The 23,121-nt window shown below is 41.8% G+C and overlaps 1 protein-coding gene and 1 long non-coding RNA gene across 3 annotated transcripts in view; both read right to left on the bottom strand.

The window, feature by feature from the left end:
• SBF2 (SET binding factor 2) overlaps positions 1–23,121 on the bottom strand; it is a 238,717-nt gene that overhangs the window by 150,837 nt on the left and 64,759 nt on the right. The gene's annotated exons all lie outside the window — the stretch shown is intronic.
• Positions 1,001–18,662, bottom strand: LOC310838764. The gene is made up of 2 exons (XR_014561153.1): positions 17,586–18,662; positions 1,001–1,242 (listed from the first exon to the last, which is right to left on the bottom strand). It is a non-coding gene; the product is annotated as an uncharacterized lncRNA (long non-coding RNA).

Below are 23,121 nucleotides of genomic sequence, written 5' to 3'. Positions count from 1 at the left end.
AATCCAGTAATGAAATAAATTATTTATTTTTGCACAAAGGTTTGCTTACAGGATTTCTATAACAGATATCAGTAGAATAATGAATTACAATTTATTAAGGTTGCCAGATGTAGTAGCTTCCAGATGTAGTAGCATATGTGTTTATATCATTGCTTTTCTTATACATCTGACATCAGGCAGGTATCTTCACTGTACTCTGACATCTGCTTAAAATGCTTTTATTTACCCAAGCCTAACCAAACATATAAGGGACGCGGGTGGCGCTGTGGTCTAAAACCACTGAGCCTTGGGCTTGCCAATCGGAAGGTTGGCGGTTCGAATCCCCGTGACGCGGTGAGCTCCCGTTGCTCGGTCCCTGCTCCTGCCAACCTAGCAGTTTGAAAGCACGTCAAAGTGCAAGTAAATAAATAGGTGGGAAGGTAAATGGCATTTCCGTGTGCTGCTCTGGTTCGCCAGAAGCAGCTTAGTCATGCTGGCCACATGACCCAGAAGCTGTATGCCGGCTCCCTCGGCCAATAAAGCAATATGAGCACCGCAACCCCAGAGTTGGCCACGACTGGACCTAATGGTCAGGGGTCCCTTTACCTTTCCCTTTAACCAGACATATAGTAGTTATATGTGTTTTAATCTGTTTTTAGTTTATTGTTGATTTTAATTAGTTTTTGAATGTTTTAAAATAACTGTTTTTAACTGTTTTTTATTATGAATTTCAATGTTTTATTCATTATTTTTGAGATGTATTCTAATCAAGCAGTATATAAATTTTGTTAATTGGATACTAAAGCTTCAGAGTTGACTATCACTACTATTAGATACTGCTTACTACACAGCAACTGATTCCTTCTATAAAACATTCCTTACAGCATGAGATAATGACAGGAATCTTGGCAGGTCAGTTATCTTGCTAGCAACGTGCAATTCTGCATGTCACTACTTCTACTTATTCATTGAAATAACAGACATCATCACGAAACAGCTAAGAGAAACAAACAGAGTCTCCTGTAGTTCCTGCTTTCATTTATTAGTCAATATTCAGCTTTCCTTTCCACTATCTCCCATCACTGACTCCCAAAACTTTGTGTCTTCACAAAACAGGAACACAAAAGAAAGCTAAGCAAAATGCAGTTATCCTTAGTCATTGACTGATGACTCTATTCTTATTTAAGATATTTTTCTCTCTTCAAAAGGAACAATCAGAGTCCTTCCCGGAAGGTCACACAGCATTCCACATTACTTCTGGGACTGCAATATAACAAAGAGGAAAGTTTAAAGAATCGAGCAGCCTCAAAAATCAACTTGTCCACTTACACGTGCAAGACTATGAAGATCACATTTGGCCAGAAATTCCCAGTCAGAAGCAATGAGTTCTTTCTCAGAGATACAGATGATGATGATGATGATGATGATGATGATTATTATTATTATTTTGTATATCACTCTGCATCCAAAGAACACAGGGTGGTTTACAACATAAAAATACAAAATGAAAACACAAAATACATAATAAAACTAAAACAAACCATTAACCCCACCTCCCACAAACTCATTTAAAAGGCCATAGAATGTTAATTTTAGAGGATTAAAAAGGGTACATGGGGGTGTTAGACGAAGGGTAGTACTTCTGGTTGGGGACACCAGAGGTACCTTCTGGGGTAGTTTGTGGGATATCGTCAGGAGTAAACCCTACAGAAATCCAGAGTGGAGTCCCTAAGACAGTTGGACACCTCCTTGCAGCAACTGATGAATTTCTGGAGGCGGTTGGAGGATGGATGGTGGCTAATAGATTGAGGTTGAATCCTGACAAGACAGAAGTACTGTTTTGGGGGAACAGGAGGTGGGCAGGTGTGGAGCACTTCTGGTCCTGAATGGGGTAACTGTGTCCCTGAAGGACCAGATGTGCAGCCTGGGAGTCATTTTGGACTTACAGCTGTCCATGGAGACGCAGGTAATTCTGTGTCCAGGGCAGCTGTTTACCAGCTCCATCTGGTATGCAGGATGAGACCCTATCTGTCCCTGGACTGTCTCGCTAGAGTGGTGCATGCTCTAGTTATCTCTTGCTTGGACTACTGCAATGCGCTCTATGTGGGGCTACCTTTGAAGGTGACCCTGAAACTACAACCAATCCAGAATGCAGCAGCTAGACTGGTAACTGGGAGCGGCCACCGGGACCATATAACACTGGTCTTGAAAGACCTACATTGACTCCCAGTACGTTTCCGAGCACAATTCAAAGTGTTGGTGCTGGCCTTTAAAGCCCTAAACGGCCTCAGTCCAGTATACCTGAAGGAGCGTCTCCACCCCCATCATCACAGGGTGGAACAGATAGTTTTGCATATTATAGTATTTTCTCCATCCTGTATTATGCCATTGTTACATTTAGTCATTTATATGGTGTTTTCAGTATTTAAAATGCTGCACATTCATCACAGTAATCCTTAAGGTAGACTAGTATTATCCCAATGCTTCTTCTCTTAGGATTAAATGTTGTCTATTGCATTATGTCTATATATGTCTAAAGATCCAAGGTGCTAGGCAATCTGAGCAGATATCCATATCTTACTATTATAATTATTCCTTGCTTAAAAGGTAGCCCAATAGCACCCCACACTGTTCTAACATGCTTTTGTTATGTTTTTGTTATTCTTTTTTAGGCATGAAAGCCCTTTAAATGCTGTCAGTGTATGGATGTTATTTATCCTCCAAGCTGCTATTTAAACACTTAAAAAAATGTTTTAGGGTCCTATAAAAGTGAAAAACATGCACCTAAGTGTGGAATATCTTTCTCGGGGTTTTGGCCATTCACATCCAATTAAGTTTCATCTTTCTGTAGCTCTGCGACTTGTATATGGAAATGTAGAAATCAGGGTGGCCAACATGTGATTCTCTGACCTTGTTGAACTAGAACTTTCATCATTCCTGACCATTTGCTATTGTGGTTGGGTTGATGGGATCTGGAATCCAACAACACCGAGGGCCACAAGTTAGCCACTCCTGGTGTAGATGATTAGAAAAGGAACCTAAAAGAGTGATGGGGTGTAAGAAAAATCCTATTATATTCTCATGCACACTGCCCCATTCTCCAAAGTCAGTCTATCTAGTTAAATAAAAACAAAACCCGCACTTGTGTTTTTGTGGTTCTGAAACAATGCTGAAGATCAGTATCTGTAACCAAATATTGTTTCAAATTTTGTAATTTAAAATACAAAGCATAAGTGCTATATCCTCTGGGACACAGAAGTTGTTACAAATATCTTATCACTGACCATATCAGTCACACAGAGTTGCAAATGAAAACTAAATTACAAGAGCAACATAAATTCTGCTGACTATTGTTGAGAAAGGTTTTTACAGGAGTTCCTCTAGAAACAAGTGGATTGGGCCAGAAATAGCAGTGGATAATTTCAGAGGTGCTTCACACACTCTCCAAGCCTTCTCTTCCTTGCTGCATAACCCATTCGGCTGCTGGTTAAATGTTCCATTCCTTGCAATTCCCATCGTGGTTGATCCAATACTGCTATTTTCTTTTTACTTGGCTTACTAGCAGCGGGGGGCGGGGGGGCGGGTTCAGAATCATTAGAGGGGGAGAGAAAGTTTGAAACTCTCCTATTCTTTCAACTCCTCCTGTGATGCTGAGCTTACTGAGTAACAGGTGAGAATGGTGGACAGGATGTTGGGTGTTGTGGGCCATGTAAAGTTATACAGTGGGTCAGAAGTAGCCTGGAAGTCACAGACTGCACACTTCTGAACAATACAGAGAGAGTGAAAGGCATGTTTCTTGGGAGACTTTATTGGCCAGAGAATGTGTATATTGCCCAGTGAATATGCATATTATTTGCAGAGTGTACAAAACGCAGTCGAGATGTACACATCCCCCAAGGTCTGTTGGAGTTTATGCATAATATTGACTGGGAAATGTCCACAACCCTCTCTTCATGGAAGGAATATGAACACATTCTTCATGAGGCCTGGTTAATGTGCACTAAGAGTGGTTGTTATTCACATGAATTGTTCATTCAACTTACATTCATAGACTCATAGAACTGGAAGGGACCCCAAGGATCAACAATCCAACCCCCTGCAATGCAGAAAACACAACTAAAGGATCCATGACAAATGGTTATCGAACCTCTGCTTAAAAACATTCCTCTTAACTTATACAAATTAATCTAACAGTGCATATTCATTGCTTTGATTTTCCTTTGCTTACAAGATAATATTAAGTAATGTCTAGGTATATCAAGTATAAATGAATAAACATAAGTAATGGAAACAAAAATGAAACTATATTTTTAATATCTTGCCTGCGGAAGAGTTGTAGGCTAGTTCTCTATTTTGCAACTTTCTGTTTTTCTAATAGCAGGTATTAATTATATTAATCTTTCAGATTGCAGTTAGTACAAAAAAGACATATTTAGTTAGATTGTGTATAGATAATTTCTGTCAAAAAATGAGAGAAAGTTGCCCTTACCACTACTGTAGCAACAGCCCTGATATAGCTGCAGAAGCCCAATCAACTGCTTTATCTTCTGGTTTTCTTTGCTTAAAAATTAGCTATAACCTATTCAAGAAGGTTCTTTAAGTTGGGAATATCACATTTTAACCTAGAGCTGTTTGTGAATATTCCAATGTTCACATATTTCTCACACAAAATGATTAATTTTTTAACTATTATTGTAAAAATGTTGTTTTCTCAGAGACAGAAAAAGACTTGACATAAACAAGTGTTTAACCAATACCCTAATCCGAGTCACACACACAGGTATATAAACAACCACAGAAAGAAATCACTACAAATTAAACATAAACAAACACACTGGAAGGGGGATGCTTTCCTCATATCCTATAGTCCTGATTATACTAAGCCAGGGCCGGCAACCTAAGGCCCATGGGCCACAAGCGGCCCACGGGGGTCGTTTAACCCAGTGTTTCCCAACCTTTTTTGGGCAAAGGCACACTTGTTTCATGAAAAAAATCTCGAGGCACACCACCATTAGAAAATGTTTAAAAAATTAACTCTGTGCCTATATTGACTATATATAAAGTAACTCTCTTTAATAGGCATCAAATAAACACAAAGAAAGTACCGGTATTTTATAATTACTTTATTATGAAATAGTAAGTACCGTATTTTTAGGACGCTCCGTCCCATAGGACGCACCTACTTTTTTTGGGGGGGGGGGAAATAAAGGAAAAATTTTTTTCCTTTATTTCCCCCCCCAAAACCAGGTCGGGGAACAGTGGGATGGCGGTGCTGCGCCTCCCCGCTGTCCCCCGAGCTTGTGGGGCTGGCCCATGTCTGCCTGGCGCGAGGGGCGCTCTGCTTCAGGGCGCCCCGCGCATCGGGCGGCAGGCTACAGTCCGCAGCATGGGGAACCCTCTGTTTCAGGGCGCCCCACGCGCCCCCACGGGTGCGCAAGGCTTGCCAACACGAGCGCGGAGCACGGGGCATCCTCCGAAGGGCGCCCCGTGCTCTGCGCCGCCCGCAAGCCTTGCGCTCCTGGGGGGAGATCCCCCGGGTGCGCAAGGCTGGCCAACACCAGCGCGGAGCACGGGGCGTCCTCCGAAGGAACGCCGCCATCCCGCTGTCCCCCGACTTGGTTAGAAGGCTGGCGGGGGGGGGAAGCCTGCTTTTCCCCGTCGCCAGCCCCGCAAACTCGGGCGACAGCGGGAGAGGCGTAGCGCGCCCTTCCCGCTGTCCCCCGACTTGGCTAGAAGGCTGGCGGGGGGAGAAGCCTGCTCCTCCCCGTCGCCAGCCCCGCAAACTCGGGAGACAGCGGGAGAGGCGTAGCGCGCCCACCCGCTGTCTCCCGACATGGTTTGGAGGCTGGCGGAGGGCTTCCTCCTCCCCCAGCCCCGCAAGCTCCCAGAGCTCTGGGTCCCGTTCTGGGGGAGGGGGAAGCTCAGGCTTCCCCCGCCCCAGCCCCGCGTCTCCAGCCGGGAGACGGTCGCGCTTTAGCCCCGTGCGTGCTCTCCCAGCTGGAGAGGTGACGCGCGCCTATGGAGGCTCCTGCCATAGGCGCGCGTCACCTCTCCAGCCGGGAGAGGGTCGTGGGGGGCTGCTTTAGCCCCGTGCGTGCTCTCCCAGCTGGAGAGGTGACGCGCGCCTATGGAGGCTCCTGCCATAGGCACGCGTCACCTCTCCAGCGGGGAGAGGGTCGCGGGGGGCTGCTTTAGCCCCGTGCGTGCTCTCCCAGCTGGAGAGGTGACGCGCGCCTATGGAGGCTCCTGCCGTAAGCGCGTGTCACCTCTCCAGCGGGGAGAGGGTCGCGGGGGGCTGCTTTAGCCCCGTGCGTGCTAAAGCAGCCCCCGCGACCCTCTCCCCGCTGGAGAGGTGACGCGCGCCTATGGCAGGAGCCTCCATAGGCGCGCGTCACCTCTCCAGCTGGGAGAGCAGGCACGGGGCTAAAGCAGCCCGACTCGCCCGCCTCCCTCCCACGGCACACCCGGCAACTTCTCGCGGCACACTAGTGTGCCGCGGAACACCGGTTGGGAAACACTGGTTTAACCGGCCCACAAGCCACCCCTGAACCGAGCCGCCCGCTCGGCGAGTCCCCTCACTTTCACGGTGCTGGAAATTGTGGGTGCACGCGTGATCCGGCCCACAGAGGGATCTCCGCTGGAGTGAACTGGCCCAGGCGAGGTAAACCTGCCGACCCCTGTACTGTGTGACATTTATGAAAGAGTGTAATATTTCAGCATTTCCTAAGGGCTCCTGAGGCCCACAGGGGTGTCACGGAAAAGAATGTAGTTGGTCAAGGGAGCCATGGACTCAAAAAGGTTGAAAACCTCTGAGCTAATGTACAATTGTCATCTATCAGAAAGGTATAAATGTAATGTTGTGTGGATATGGAACTATTTTAAGTTCATTGTATATTTTATTATTAGTTTTAAATTTATCTCTTATCCAGTTCAGTATTTTTGGGATGCTTGTGACAGAAACTAAAATAAATAGATTTTTTATACTGCTAACATGTTGAGACAAGTTTGACTTTATACACACTGATGTTATATAAATACACATTGCACAGAAGACAATAGTTATCCATTTATTCTCTAATAGAGTCATGCATGAAACAAGCAGTTTATGGGCTTTTCATTATAAATAATTGTAAATTATGGGTGGATTTTGGAGAACCATCCATTGAACCCATTCACACTTACATGCCCAAGACATGATGCATTACAAGTTGAATGTGACATTTTAATTTACTGCTCTCAAGTTATTTCATAACTGATAACTTGTAAGAAAATTAATCCCATGACCAAGAGTTCAATAGAAGTCATTCTCTTTTATAATCTTTCCTTTTAAAGAATTAAATGTAGTAAACAAACACACCACATATTTTAAACAATGAGACATAACTGGGCGTATCTAATAATGATACAGTTCAGTTGTTAATAATTGTATTACAGCAGTCACACTGATGTGTCACGTTCATTAACTCTTTCAAAAGAAAGATTTTTAAAGGATGCACTCACAGCACATACCACCTTATTAGGGAAAAAGCCTGCAAAAAAGATAGGAATATCCTGGACATATTTTTCCTAAGACACATCCTGAGAAATCATGCTCTTCATGGCATTTCATGATCAATCCCAATTCATGCCCAAAATGACTTGCCCAAAATTATTACAAAAGGTATTAAAATAGTTTAGTTAGATCCAACATTCCCAGGGAATATGTTCATAAGTCATTAAAAATTACTCATAACTGTTCTTTACTGTATTGAAATACATAACTTACTATTTTGAGCCAGCCCCCACCCCGCCCCAGTTCCTTAAATTGCTAATTAACATACTTCCCTATTTCCTCCATTTATGGGATTATTTGACATGGAAGGACATCAAAAAACCCATAGCTTCTAAAACTAACTATGCTTATTAACCCCAATATATTTTCCTAATTCATCTGTGTTTGCTTCTTCACATGATAGCCATCAAATATATGGAAGGCACTTTAGACACAGTGTCTGCAATGTTTTTTTCATTTCATTATTATATTTGTTTTCATTATCAAAAACCTTATTCATTTTGTTATTCAGTCGTTAACATCACACTCAAATCCATTATTCCCAGATGTTCTCTTGCTGCGTTCCTTCCTATTCAAATGCATTATATTTTCAGGTATTCCATACCTCCAAGAGATCAGACCTGCCAAATTTCAGACAGATAAGGAAAGGGGTCCCCATTTTATAGACAACTGAAAAAAGCACATAGACCAACTACTCTATGGAGGAGCTTAAAGAAAATTAATCAAATGCCTCAAGAATTTGGGAGAAAGCCTTTTTAAAATATCATTCCCAACATAAGATGAAGAGGTCAAGGAAACAGAGAGTTGGAATATAGTTAGTAGAATCTATAATAGCCCTTGCATCTGTCATAGGAAGGTTCCCCAGAGCTCAGTTAGACAAATTCTCGACGACCACAGCTGCTTTTTGCCATAGCTTGTGTCACTGGGATTTCCCACAGTCTCTACAGGCTTAATTATACTTCCTGTGAGCAGTAATTAGTGTTCAGGATTTAAATGGACTTAAATTAATTCTCTACCCCATACTATTCACGCTGCTAAGGGAAAATGATAGGAACAAATTTTAAATGAACACAAATGAATTTCATCCAGAGCTCATTTATGACAATAGCATTTTTTTTCCTTACAAGTATCAAAAGAAATTAATAACTATTTATTTCATGTTTTCATTTCATTTATGTAATAAATGCATAGCCCAACTTTAAAACAATTCAGGGGACAAAATACAAAGTAACAAAAACAAACTAGTAAGAAACAGTTAAAATTAAAATAAAACACATTTAAAGCCAGAATTAAAATAACAACTGCTCTGATAGCAGCCCAGTGGTCAACATCATCTGCACTTAGTTTAAAAAGGCCCGTATGAATATGAAGGTATTGGCCAGCCAGTGGAAAAACTGCAAGGAGGGAGCCAATCTAACCTCTTTCGGAAGGAAATTCTGTAATATGGGAGCAGCCACAGAAAAGGCTCTCTCTTGTGTCACTACCATCTGTTTCTCTGATGCTGATGGAAGGAGAGGTGCCCACCTGAGAACTTTAGCACCCAATCAGGTTCATAAAGGGAGATACGACATTTCAGGTAACCAGGGACCAAGCCATAGAGGGTTTTATAGGTCATAACCAGCACTTTGAACTGTGCCTGGAACTGGACCAGTAGCCCGTGAAGTTATTTTAACAGGGGAGTGGCATGCTCCCAATAACCAGCCACAGGCAGCATTCTGGCCATAGCATTCTGAAGCAGCTGAAGGGTACAAACATTTTTCAAAGCAGACCCATGTAAAACATATTACAGTGGTCCATTTGGGATGCAACTAAGGCATGCATCTCCATGGCCAGATCTGACATCTCAAGGAATGTGCACAGTTGGTGCACGAGCTACAATTGTGCAAATTCACTTCCAGCCAGCACCAAATCCTGGGCATCCTGGTTCATTGCTGCATCCAGGACTACACCCAAACTGTGAGCCTGAATCTTCAAAAGGGAGCTTAGCCTCATGCAGCATAGGTTGAAGCCCTATTCCCTGAGCTGCCTTCTGACTGACCTCAACTTGTTCATCCTAATCTAGTTCCTTAATGACATCAGACACTGATTTAGAACATAGACAGCATCTTTGGATTTAGATGGAAAGGAGAGATAGAGTTGTGTGTCATCACCATACTGACAGCATAGCACTCCAAAACTCCAGATGACCTCTCCCAGAGGTTTCATGTATATGTTAAATAGCATTGGGGACAATATGGAACCCAGGGGCCCTACAAGTCAACAGCCATGTGGTCAAACAGGAGTACCCCAGCACTGCCTTCTGAATTCACCCCCTCCAAAAAGGACCAGAGCCACTGTAAAACAGTGCCCCCAAATCCCATCCCAGACAGTTGGTCCAGATAGATACCATGGTCGAATGTATCAAAAATCACTGAGAAGTCCAGCAGAACCAACAGGGAAACACTCCTTCTATCTAGTTCCCAGCATAGATCATACAGCAAGGCAACCAAAGCAGTCTCCATTCCATAACAAAGCCTAAAAGCCAGACTGAAATGCATCTATATAATCTGTTTCAGCCAGGAACCCCTGGAGATGAGATGGATTTTAAAAACTCGGCAACAGTCAAGCTCTAACCATTTGGTTCACCACACACACCATGATGCTACCCGCTGGCAAGTGTGATAAGGTCAGCCATCCTCCCAACTTTAAAGCTGCAGAGATCATCCCAGCAAACATAGAGGAAATAAATGTGTAGAAAGGAAATGCCCATAAATAAGGTGAGAAAAAATACTGATGCCTTCTCCAGCGCTTCTAATATTAGATAGCTTTAGCATACTCAGGAATCAAAAGTTTTATGTCCCTTTTGTAGGAAATGTGTGCTTTTGTGCACTTGTACCTCAGGTTGAGAACTTTGCCCCGGGTTGAGAACAGAAATTGCGCGCCTTGGTGAGGAGGCAGTGGGAGGCCCCATTAGCAAAAGCGCACCTCAGGTTAAGAACGGTTTAGGGTTAAGAACAGACCTCTGGAACAAATTAAGTTTGTAACCCGACATACCACTGTATATAGGCTCACTGATGTAGGAAAAGAATACGCTGATTGGCAGCTCAAATCCCCGCAACGGGGTGAGCTCCTGTTGCTCGGTCCCAGCTCCTGCCAACCTAGCAGTTTGAAAGCACGTCAAAGTGCAAGTAGATAAATAGGTACTGCTCCAGTGGGAAGGCATTTCCGAGCGCTGCTCTGGTTTCTCCAGAAGTGGCTTAGTAATGCTGGCCACACGACCCGGAAAAACTGTCTGCGGAAAAACGTCAGCTCCCTCGGCCAATAAATCGAGATGAGCACCGCAACCCCAGAGTCATTCATGACTGAACTTAACTGTCAGGGGCCCTTTACCTTTTTACAAAAGAGTTCTGGTCCCAAATGTCAGAGAAGCCAATATATTTTATTGTTTAAAGATAAACTTTCCTACTCTGAAAAACTAGAGAAAAGACACCTCAGTTAATGCTACAAAGGTAACAAAAAAAGAAGGAAGCATTTGATCTCTTCAGAAAACAATGTTGCTAGAACACTTTACCTTTATGTCTAAATATGGACAAATAATTTACTGCCCACTTTTCTGAAACATCCTGCCAATTCTACTAAATTTAATATGAAGGTCATGAAGCAGATATGAAGAGAGTCCAACAATGCATCTTAGAAATTTTAAACGTCAGCAAGTCTCTGCAAGTATATTACTGGAGAATGAAGAACATCCATTGTGAAATAAGCTTTTCTGCTATGTAGTTTTAAAAGGAGCTGAAACGGTGCCACAGAAATCGATCTGGCATCTATGGAGGAAATAGAGACAAAATATGCCTGCTAGGTGCAGTAGCCAATTGTTGACTCACTCTTTTGAAGCAGGATGTCTCTGCATTTCTCTGTCAACTTTGTCACTTCTATCATCATCATCTTACTGTGTGGGCTAAAACTGTTTGGACTTTTGTTGTCACTATAGACATAGTTAGAATAAGATGGCTTTTAAATAGAGGCTCATGGAACAGATGAAAAGACAAGGCAAAAAGACAGACAAACATGTCTGAACAGAGTCCTATGATTATTCCACAGCAGGACTAGAAATGTACATTTGCAGCTACCGTGGAATCAACAAAATCAACATCTCTCTTACTGAAATGTCTGGATTTAATACTATTTGATACATGAAGTATCACCAAATTTCAACATGATTTTTTTATTTTATTTTTTTGCATAGGCTTTTGCCTACTAGCATTAATCCAGCACAAACCGATTAGGTGACAATACAGTAGTAAATAGTAAATTAACATTCTACCCTTGTAGAATTGGTACAGAAACACTGACACTGTAGAAGGTATGTGTTATGCTAATAAGAACTGGTTTGGTTATAAAATATCAGATATACAGAATAGTAATGGAAGAAGATACTTAAGGAATTTGATCCAAAGTTCTGATTTAGAGGGCTAGATAGATCTTCTTCTAGTTCACAGGCTACATCGTTCAATTTACTATAAAGGTAACATAATGGTATGTATGGAAGGACATTCCCACTTTTCTTTCATATACACACATTATGTACATATATTATGGAAAATGCCTCTAGCAGTATGACATATTTTTGTTGCTTTAGCATCAGAACATCTGCAATTAACTTTTTTTCTGCTGACAATGTTCTGAACAGTGGGTCATCAAGATAAAAGCAGACATAAATCCTCTTATACCAACACAAGTAATATCATTCATCAGCTCAGATTTTTTTTTTTTTGTAACATTACGTACAGAACATATTTGCATTGTATGCAAAGGAGTCTCTAATAGACACATTATGGAAATAAAAAAAATCAAAACACAAAAGGGGAAATCTCTCAGACACTATTAATATTTTAAAATTGTATGAACTCAACTATTGTGGACTACTGCTATTTACAAACTATCCAAACTCTTAAAAGGTGTCTCTCTGGACAGTTTACAGTACAATTTAAAAACAAAGTTTACAAGATATCATTAGATCCAGCTGGTTTTTTTAACCAAATTATATAGGGCTCAGACCATACTGAACATAAGGAACTTACCGTATTTTATATATGACGATAGGACACAACTATATACAACCCAACAAACAACAACTATCACATTTAAAACATGCAATAAAATGCAAAATCAATAGAACAGTAAAACAGCAAGCCATAAGCATTAAGTCTAATTTTTGCAAAACCTTATTATATACCGTATTTTTCCCTCTATAACATGCAGATTTTTTCTCCTAAAAAGGAAGGGGAAATGTCTGTGCGTGTTATTGAGCGAATGTGTGGTCCCTGAAGCTGAAAAATCAGGCAAAAATCAAATTGCGCTTCACGGAGAAGGGAAACCTGAAAAGAGGAAGCAGCTGCTTTCCTGCATTCTGCCTCAGAGTCTTACTGCCCACCCTCCTCTGTTTCCTTGCTGTGTTTGCTCAAACGGAACAAAGAGCAGGGAAAGCCCCTCCCCTCCAGGCAAGCAGAGGGGAAAGCAGAGTGTCCTCTCTGTGCTCCGGGAGTGCTGCTGAAAACATGCAGGAGGGAGAGGGGGGGAGAGAGAGAGAGAGAGAGAGAGAGAGAGCGCGCGCGCGCGCGCGCAAGCAGGAGCTGGCTGGCTTGGGTGGGTAGGTGAGGGAAAACTTTTGCCTTCCTTTCCTCCCTCCCGTTATACCCCTCTCCTGCATTCTTAGCCAGCTGCTTCTCTGCACACCCCTCTCGTGCTCCTTGTCCGTTCTGTGTTTTTCCTTCACTCCCCATTTAAAATGTGGTTAAAAAGCATGGATCCACATGGATCCTCAGGATCTTTGCTTTGGGTCACCCCAAATTCACCATCAGATCACATAGCATGTCCATGGCTACAGCCTGCCCCCCAAAAATCACGCACCCACTGTTGCCTGGGGCTGCAATGGTGCAAAAATGTGGTTAAAAAGCATGGATCCACATGGATCCTCAGGATCTTTGTATTGGGTCACCCCAAATTCACCATCAGATCACATAGCATGTCCATGGCTACAGCCTGCCCCCCCAAAATCACGCACCCACTGTTGCCTGGGGCTGCAATGGTGCAAAAATGCGGTTAAAAAGCATGGATCCACATGGATCCTCAGGATCTTTGCATTAGGTCACCCCAAATTCACCATCAGATCACATAGCATGTCCATGGCTACAGCCTGCCCCCCAAAAAATCACGCACCCACTGTTGCCTGGGGCTGCAATGGTGCAAAAACGTGGTTACAAAACATGGATCCACATGGATCCTCAGGATCTTTGCATTGGGTCACCCCAAATTCACCATCAGATCACATAGCATGTCCATGGCTACAGCCTGCCCCCCCAAAATCACACACCCACTGTTGCCTGGGGCTGCAATGGTGCAAAAACGTGGTTACAAAACATGGATCCACATGGATCCTCAGGATCTTTGCATTGGGTCAGCCCAAATTCACCATCAGAGCACATAGCATGTCCATGGCTACAGCCTGCCCCCCAAAAATCACACACCCACTGTTGCCTGGGGCTGCAATGATGCAAAAACGTGGTTACAAAGCATGGATCCACAGGGATTCTCAGGATTTTTGCATTGGGTCATCCCAAATTCACCATCAGATCACATGTCTGTGGCCACAGCATGAAGCACAAAAATGATACATCCACTGTTTCATTCAGAATGTTTTTCCCCTTGTTTTCCTCCTCTAAAAACGATGTGCGTGTTATGGTCAGGTGCGTGTTATAGAGCGAAAAATACGGTATATTTTGAGCACCCTATCACCTCGGGCAAGGCACTTGCTTTATTGCTAAGTATGTTAAGCACATACTTAACATACTTAACATACTTAACAGGGACGCGGGTGGCGCTGTGGGTAAAACCTCAGTGCCTAGGACTTACCGATCGTATGGTCGGCGGTTCGAATCCCTGCGGCAGGGTGAGCTCCCGTCTTTCGGTCCCAGCTCCTGCCCACCTAGCAGTTCGAAAGCACCCCTAAGTGCAAGTAGATAAATAGGTACCGCTTTATAGCGGGAAGGTAAACGGCGTTTCCGTGTGCTGCGCTGGTGCTGGCTCACCAGAGCAGCTTCGTCACGCTGGCCATGTGACCCAGAAGTGTCTTCGGACAGCGCTGGCTCCCGGCCTCTTAAGTGAGATGAGCGCACAACCCTAGAGTCGGATACGACTGGCCCGTACGGGCAGGGGTACCTTTACCTTTACCTTTATGTTAAGAATCTTTCAGTTATGATTTGATTATGATTTGAATTTTTTTTCATATATACTAAAATAATACACATATACTTGAGGCAAATAATTAATTGGTAAATATTTTAGCTTAGTTAATGCATTATTGCTTCAGATCGCAAACCACTTTGAGTTTCCTTTAATTAAGCAAGCTAAAAATGTGCCAAATGCTGAGGAATTCATGTCAGTGGCTATAAAATCAGCCAGAAGTTTTTTTTTTTATTCATCCATAAATAACAGCAACATATTCTTCCATCTTAGAAGGACTGACAACAAGTAATTGGCATAAGAACAGGTGATTTTCATGTCCAAAATCTTAAGAGAGTATATGTAATGTATTGTGCAGCTTTTAATCCTTAAAGACCTTAATAATATGAGTGCAATCTGCCTTAGCGAGCACCTCCTCTTCTCAAATGGGTTCAACTGGAAAGACTGAAGTTTTATTTTACTATTTTATCACTTGTCATTACTTTTTATAAAAGTAAAACTTCACAAGAAAATTATGTAATAGTTAATAAAAAATTATCTAAGAGGCATTATAGCAGACATGGCTAACTAGTGGCTCCCTAGATGTTGCTGATTTCCAGTTCCCATCAGCCTCAGCCAGCTTAGTCAATGGGTAGAGGTGATAGGAGTTGTAGTCGAGTAATAGCTGGAGGGCCACAGGTTTCCCACTCCTGCACTGTAGTATGTACAATATGACAATTAAAATGTTCAACTTGATAAAAAAAGAAATTAATGAAAAAGTTTTTTTTAAAAGAAGGTAAAAGACCCCTGACAGTTAAGTCAAGTCGCAGATGACTCTGGGGTTGCGACGCTCATCTTATAGGCCTAGGGAGTCAACATTTGTCCACAGACATTTTTTCCGAGTCATGTGGCTAGCATGACTAAGCCGCATCTGGCGTAACGGAACACCGAAACCAGAGCAGCGCATGGAAATGCCATTTACCTTCCTTCCAGAGTGGTAACTATTTATCTACTTGCACTTTTTGGCGTGCTTTCGAACTGCTCGGTTGGCTGGGACTGAGCAACAGGAGCTCACCCCGTTGCAGGGATTCGAACCGCTGACCTTCTGATCGGCAAGCCCAAGAGGCTCAGTGGTTTAGAACACAGCGCCACAAGTACTGATATTCAAAAGGCTGTTGAGTTCCAAAATCAAATCTCTAAATTCAATTTGTTCACATATAGAATCTCATAGAATACACAGACCCAGTACATCCATACTATTTCTGGATCTGTTAACTCTGTGCATATACAACACTAGACTATAGTTACTTTTTCAGCCTTAAAGTAAGGTGAACAAAGAAGAAATTCTGCACGGTTACAAAATCAATACCATCTTGCAGGGTCCCTCCTCCTCCCCATGTGAGTTCACATGATGCTTCATCAAGATTGTTGTTGTTGTTGTTGTTTAGTCGTTTAGTCGTGTCCGACTCTTCGTGACCCCATGGACCAGAGAACGCCAGGCACCTCTGTCCTCCACTGCCTCCCGCAGTTTGGTCAAATCAAGATTAACATTCACTAAAGGTTATTTTCATCATGGTTTGCAAATCAGCTTCAAACTCTGTATAGGGATAGTGACAGTGCAGACATAATGCTACATCTTGGTTAAGACTAAAAGGGCAAGAATGGGTGGGGGGAATTTTTTATAGGAGAGTTGAAGGGAATGAAAGGGATGCACCTGGTCTTCTACCCATGATTCAGACACACAGAAGTATTATTTTTTATCTGAATCTTGGAATTAACTTTAGGTTTAATATAGGTTTCCACCATTTCAGAAGGCACATCTAAATGTTTTGTGTAAAAGACTTGCCCAAAGTTACTTAGCAACATAACTGAGTTGCCATGAAACACATGCACATTTTTGTACTTGCATGCACTTGAATTAAACTACATAAACATGATTCAAGAATAAGACACACTGACTCATTACTATGTAGCACACGAATGTGCACATAGAAGCAAGGTTTAAACTTAGTGTTAATATTTTTTCATGATTGTCTCATTATCTTAAATTATCCTTTGTGTCATAAATATTAGTCAGATACACAATACTGTTAATCTCACTTTGCGTAAAGACAGAGCTAAATACCAAGTATGACATAGCATATCCACACCTTTTTGATGCCTTAAGGTGAAGTAGGAAGCACACAAACTTGAATGCCAGTGCCACTTAAACAATGAGGCTTACTCAAAAGTAAATGTGTTTATGAGAAGGGTAAGTCCTCTTGACTTCTGCAAAGATTTACAATGGAAAATTTAATATAAAATTAAAATTGATTTGGGTCATATTTAAAAATTAAGATAACTCCACCAGTATGTAATGATTATAAGCCAGTATGGACAGTTTGAAAGAATCTCTTCTGATAGCTTATAAGCTTATTTAAAATGAAAAAGACTTATAGAGTAAGGTTTTGAAAAAAGGGTTATAGTAACACAGTTCCCAGAATTCTCAGGTCTTCCATAACAAAAAATTACTACATCGCATTCAGATGTATCCAACTCTCCAGTGTGAAAACAACTGAAGTTCTTTTCTTCCATAACAATTTTAGAGAAAGGCATTCTTAAAATTCACACACTGAAGAGTTTAATCGCCTCCCTGAATTTATTGAACAGACAATCTGAAACTATCCACAATGGTTACTAAACTAATTTTCCTGCTTTAGGTATCTTCTTTAACATAACTGCAGGCAATCAGAAAGATCAATGGCAAATTTATGTCATGTACATTATAGTAGACTGTGTTTTTCAAGCTATAGCCATGGATGATAGTAGCCAAATTCCAACGTGAAATAAATCATTGCTGCCTAAAAGCACTTACAATATTCTAGGTTCAGAAGTGGACCAAAGGAGCCAACATTTGCTGCAGTGGATGACAATAGCAGGCTGAATTGCATCAGTGATGTGTTCCCAACACACAAATATTGTCATAGAAACATCAAACATCATGCAAGCAGATGTCTACTCAAGTAATGGAACTTTCCCAAGCTCACCACAGATCTGATCCTCCACAGCAAAGGTGGAAAGGGTACACAATGCAGAAAGGGAGAAGAGAAGTGGAAGTCCTATTGCACCTGCTGAAGTCTGTTCCACTGACAGACAACCACCATTGGACATTACTGTCATGAGCAGATGCCAGGAGCAGGTCTGAAATAACTCACATGGCTTCAGTGAATTCCTTATTCAAAGAAATAAGACAGCTCAAAAGGCTACACCTAGAGAACACAGCAACTCTTGCCAGTCGAACCTGCCCTTATGAGGCAGTTGTGAGGACTGAAGGTCCCAGCCTTCCCACAGTTCCCTAAGTTTCCTTCCCAAGCAATCAGACTGTTGTCTTGCCTGTCTTTGCTCCACCCTCTTCATACCTCTTCTGATACATGGAGACCAGCGGGAGGGGATCTGGTTGCAGCAGAAGGGGGATACTCCCTGGCTTTTTCAGCAGCCTGCCTCATCTCTGCCTCTTGGCCCCTTTCCCATCCAACCTCTGCCCCTGGTTCTAGACTGTTCTCTGCCACAGACTCTTCCTGTTCTCTAAATCTTGTTACCTCTTCAGCTTCTAACACTTCCTCCTCCCCGTCTGATCCATCTTCTCCCTCTGACCACTCATCATCATCCCACCACCATTCCTCTGGCTCTGAGCCTTCTTTCCTTTGGGGTTCCCTAGTTGGTGCCTCCTACCACTTCAACCTATTCTCAATACTTACCTTCTATCATTTCAACCATACAATTCAGAATCAGCACACTTACTAATATCCAGTACAAAATTAAGAACACGCAACAGAATAAGCACCACAGCACCATATTCTCAAATCAGAATTAAGAGATACAATGACTTTGCACACATGTCATTTCTAATTAAAATCCACAGTCAGTACAGTAGTCAAGATCAAACTGCAAGCAGGTCCTGGTATAGTCAACTTTTGCTTTTTATGTAGAGAATAGGATCTTTTAGAATTTCAGAGAGGAAGAGGCCGCCTTAAACTTTCAGGGACACTTTTAAGGAACAACATATGCAGATATAACAGAAGGTAGGTGGTCTCACTGTTTCTCATTCTTACAAAAATCTAAAGCAGTCCCAAAACTACTTACACCAAAATATACACTAGAGATGGGGAATTTTTGGCCCTTCAATGCTGCTGAAATTCAACTCATTGGCCAAGTCAATAGACACACTTATTAGAGATGATGGAAGTTGTAGTTCAGCACATATGGAGGGCCACAGCTTCCCCAACCCTGACAGACATAACGTCATTGTGTACTCTGCTTTAAGTAGAGAAAGCAGCCAATAAATTTATAAAACAAAACACACTGCAGCAGCATTTGTTATGCTGCTGGAAACTAGTCTTTGCTTACCTTATGCAAGGTTTGAATTGTTACAAAGAAATACCATCTTGACCAAGGACCATAGTAGGGCAAAAAAATGTACACAGTGTGGATGCACACTGCTGGATCTACAATAAAGCCTCCAACATTCTGAAAAACTATGTGTTTATACATAATGTACCCTTGTGTATAAGGCAAGCCATCACAAGGGAATGTACCTGTACAACAGAACCTTGAACTGGGTGCCATCAGTGTATTCAGTATCAAGAGATCCAAACTATTCCTGTATCCTCTTCACAGAGGAACAAGTAAGTGCTCATGAACCATGGGAGGACGAGCAGAAACAATTAGGTTCAAAATTGATTGCAGGGCCATAAAAAATGGACAAAAGACATCAGCTTGATAGGTTAATGGCAGAAGGGTACCACAGTTACCAAGCACAGTTCTGCTGCTGAAGCAAGAGCTGGAATATTAGATGGCAGCATTTATGGATGGGCCAAGTGAGAAGAGGAGGCAGGACTATTTGTACCTAAACAGGAGGAATTCAGGAGGTCTCCAAGCTGAACATGTGGAGCAGAAATAGGGGAAATAATCACCAACTCCAATTTTGCTAGTACATGAATGATGAGATCTAATGTCTTAAGATCATCTGAATTTTTGAGGGGGGAGGAAGCATCACCTTTGTTTGAAAGTGTCCCCACCCTTCTCAATTCCTGAATGTTCATTAAATCTTGGATTTCAATTAATTCTCCATTTTCTATTTTTTGTGTTCATGACAAATATTCATCTGATTTTTAAAAAACCTTATAAATGCTGTCCCTAATATGACCTTTAAACAGTTGAGTTTACTTTGGAAGTTTGAACCTTAAATAGCTTGGCTTAACAGCTTATTTGAAAACAGAAAAAAAGAACATTTTGTTCAGAAAGATTTTGCTTTCATCCAGAAAATTAAGATCTGTATGTAAAGCCAATTCTGCTTAAGTTTGTCCCAACAACCAATGAAAGGCTTGACCTAGAGGTGTACAGTATTACATAATGCTTTCTCAATTTATACACACCCAGAGGTTGTGTCCATTAAATATTATTTAGGAGATAGTAGCAAAATATTTTGTGAAGGTCTCTTTTTGAAACAAAGCTGATCATGACCTTTCATCATAATTTTGTCCTCCAATGCTGATTTAAAAATGGCACCTTGAATGAGATTCTACGTGCATGCATACTGCAACCAACAGATTGTTTTCAAAAGCTTTGGTAGCTGATGATAATATATGGATTTATTTAAGCATAGTAAAGATGGAGACGCGGGTGGCGCTGTGTGGAAAAACCTCAGCGCCTAGGACTTGCTGATCGTATGGTCGGCGGTTCGAATCCCCGCAGCGGGGTGCGCTCCCATCGTTCGGTCCCAGCGCCTGCCAACCTAGCAGTTCAAAAGCACCCCGGGTGCATGTAGATAAATAGGTACCGCCATGTGACCCGGAAGTGTCTGCGGACAGCGCTGGCTCCCGGCCTCTAGAGTGAGATGAGCGCACAACCCTAGAGTCTGTCAAGACTGGCCCATACGGGCAGGGGTACCTTTACCTTTACCTTTAAAGATGGAGGAAAAATATCTAGTTAACATTTAGGAAAAATAATGATTGAGATTAGCTCAGAACTTTGAAATTAATGAATTTCAAAGCAGTGCTTGGAGTACTTCTCTTGCAGCTAATGTTAAAACCAACTAACGGAAGAAGTTATTTAGAATTATTTGTGAAGTTGGATAGAAAGGAATTGATTTTGCATTCCAATCAGACTTGTGCTAGTATATATTATCTGTGTCGTTAGTCTTGTTAAAATATATTTAAAAAGCACACAAAAGCTTATACCAAGAACAAACTTAGTTGGTTTCTAAGGTGCTACTGGACATTTTTTTTTATATATTTCGACTGTGTCAGACCAACACGGCTACCTACATTAGTCTTGTTAGTTTCTCTGCGGCAAGAACACTCCAGTTTCCCAAAGAAGAAGAAGGAGAAGAAGAAGAACTTTGTACGGTGATCTCAAAATCTAGGAGTTAGCTCTTTACAATATCTTGGCTGCAAGAAAGTTAAAACAAGCTTTGCTACTTTTGACCATTTCAATTATAATATCTTGCAAACAGGCATTTCACAAGATGCCTAGCCAATTCTACAGAATATAAAACAACTTTAATCTATAATTCTACCTCAAAGCATGCTAACATCACACTGCCTTCAATATTTACACACATTTCTCAAACTTGGGCCTCCAGCTGTTTTGGACTACAGTTCCCATAATCCTTGACCACTGGTCCTGCTAGCTAGGGATGGTGGGAGAAGTACAGTCATATCTCGGGTTGAATGTGCTTCAGGTTGAGCGCTTTCGGGTTGCGATCTGCGGCAACCTGGAAGTAATGGAGCGCGTTACTTCCGGGTTTCGCTGCTCATGCATGCGCAAATGCTCAAAATGACATCACGCGCATGCGCGGAAGGAGCAAAACACGAGCCACGCACACGCAGACACACCGTCGCGTCTTATGTTCCCGTTCACATCCCGAGGTACCACTGTAGTCCAAAAACAGCTGGAGACCCAAGTTTTGGAAACCCTGATATAATGCATCCACCTGGTTTTCCCAACGTCAATTTCATTCCAATTCAAATTCCTTGCTGAGGTTTTCAAAATAGTGGCAAGCAGATAATTATTTTTTTAACAGGATGTTAGGGTCTGTACAGGCAACACTTCTTCATTCCTGCTTGGGAATGGGACCACCCAAAGATATTTGGGCAAACTCCTGCAACTGCAAGAGGAGGAAGGGGAAATTGGAAGGAATTCATATTGAAAAATAAATGAAAGGCGTACAGATCTCCCTCTTCATGGTTTCTACTGCCAGACAACCGTAGAATGATAAAACACAAAGAGAACAAATGTTAGCCAAAGTCAACCCAATAATATAGGGGGCATCAACACCACTCAAGGCTGCCCAAAAAATTAATGAGTAATAAAAATTATAACTGAACTGCAGAGACTAGAGAAGGAAGCATAGCACAACAAGCAGATTGAATAAAGAAAGAAGAATCAGAGAAATGCTGGGGGACTTTCTCAGAGGAGTACAGAACTAGGATGAAAATATTGTACAATACTGTGGGAGAATGCGAAGCTTTTTGCAGCTCAACAATGCAATAATTTCCTTACATGAGGAGGGAGGGCGTGGATGCTATACTGCAATGAAGGAACACATCTTTTCTCATCCTCCCAAACACAAAGATGGGGTGCTCCATGAAGGGAAACAATAGCAGTCTCAACAGTCTCAAAGGCACAAGTCTGAGAGCACATGGTGAAATTACTAGCAGCAACTGAGGCAGCTTGAGTCTGGTCAGTGTGTGGATGGGAAACACCTGAGAACCTCATGTACACCGCCTTTTGTTCAGAAAAACATGATGCAAATGTACCAACTTACTAGATCCCAGCTGTAATCAGGGGCTGGCTGGGAGACAGTAAAATGTAGTCCATCAATCTTATTGAAGTCCCTGAATATTCATCTAAACATTTAAAACTCCTTAATACCTTTAAATACATTTAAGTCAAGGATGCCATGTTAGATATATAAAACGTTATTCACTCTCCAGTATATTCTGAAACATCCTCACGACCAAGTAATTCCTGAATCCTTATTTTCAAAAGGCCCAAGAAATGTGGAAGTCTTATTGGAAAATTCTCAGTTGTTGACAACTATGAAAATTGAAATTTACTGGGGATCATTTTATTTTATATATACTGTGATTTCAGAATTTATTGTTTTTACAGTATGCTGTTCTCACAAAATAGCTTCAGTTATATTAGGCGAAATTCTTGGATCACATCACTAAAAATATTTTCCTAATAATGTGATTTTTACAAGTCACAGAAAATATGTTCTCAGAGTATTTACTACAACATTAAAAATGAAGAAACAATCTAGGAAGTTATGAAGCTATGCTACAGAAGCATAGTTACTGTAGAGAACCAGCTACAGTCATTTTACTAATTTCAGAACACAGTTT

The sequence above is a fragment of the Podarcis gaigeae genome (assembly GCF_964106915.1).
Source record: "Podarcis gaigeae genome assembly, chromosome: 1".
Classification (NCBI taxonomy): Eukaryota; Metazoa; Chordata; class Lepidosauria; order Squamata; family Lacertidae; genus Podarcis; species Podarcis gaigeae.
The sequence above is the reverse complement of the archived record's forward strand: the minus strand, read 5'-3'. Positions and strand labels throughout refer to the sequence as shown.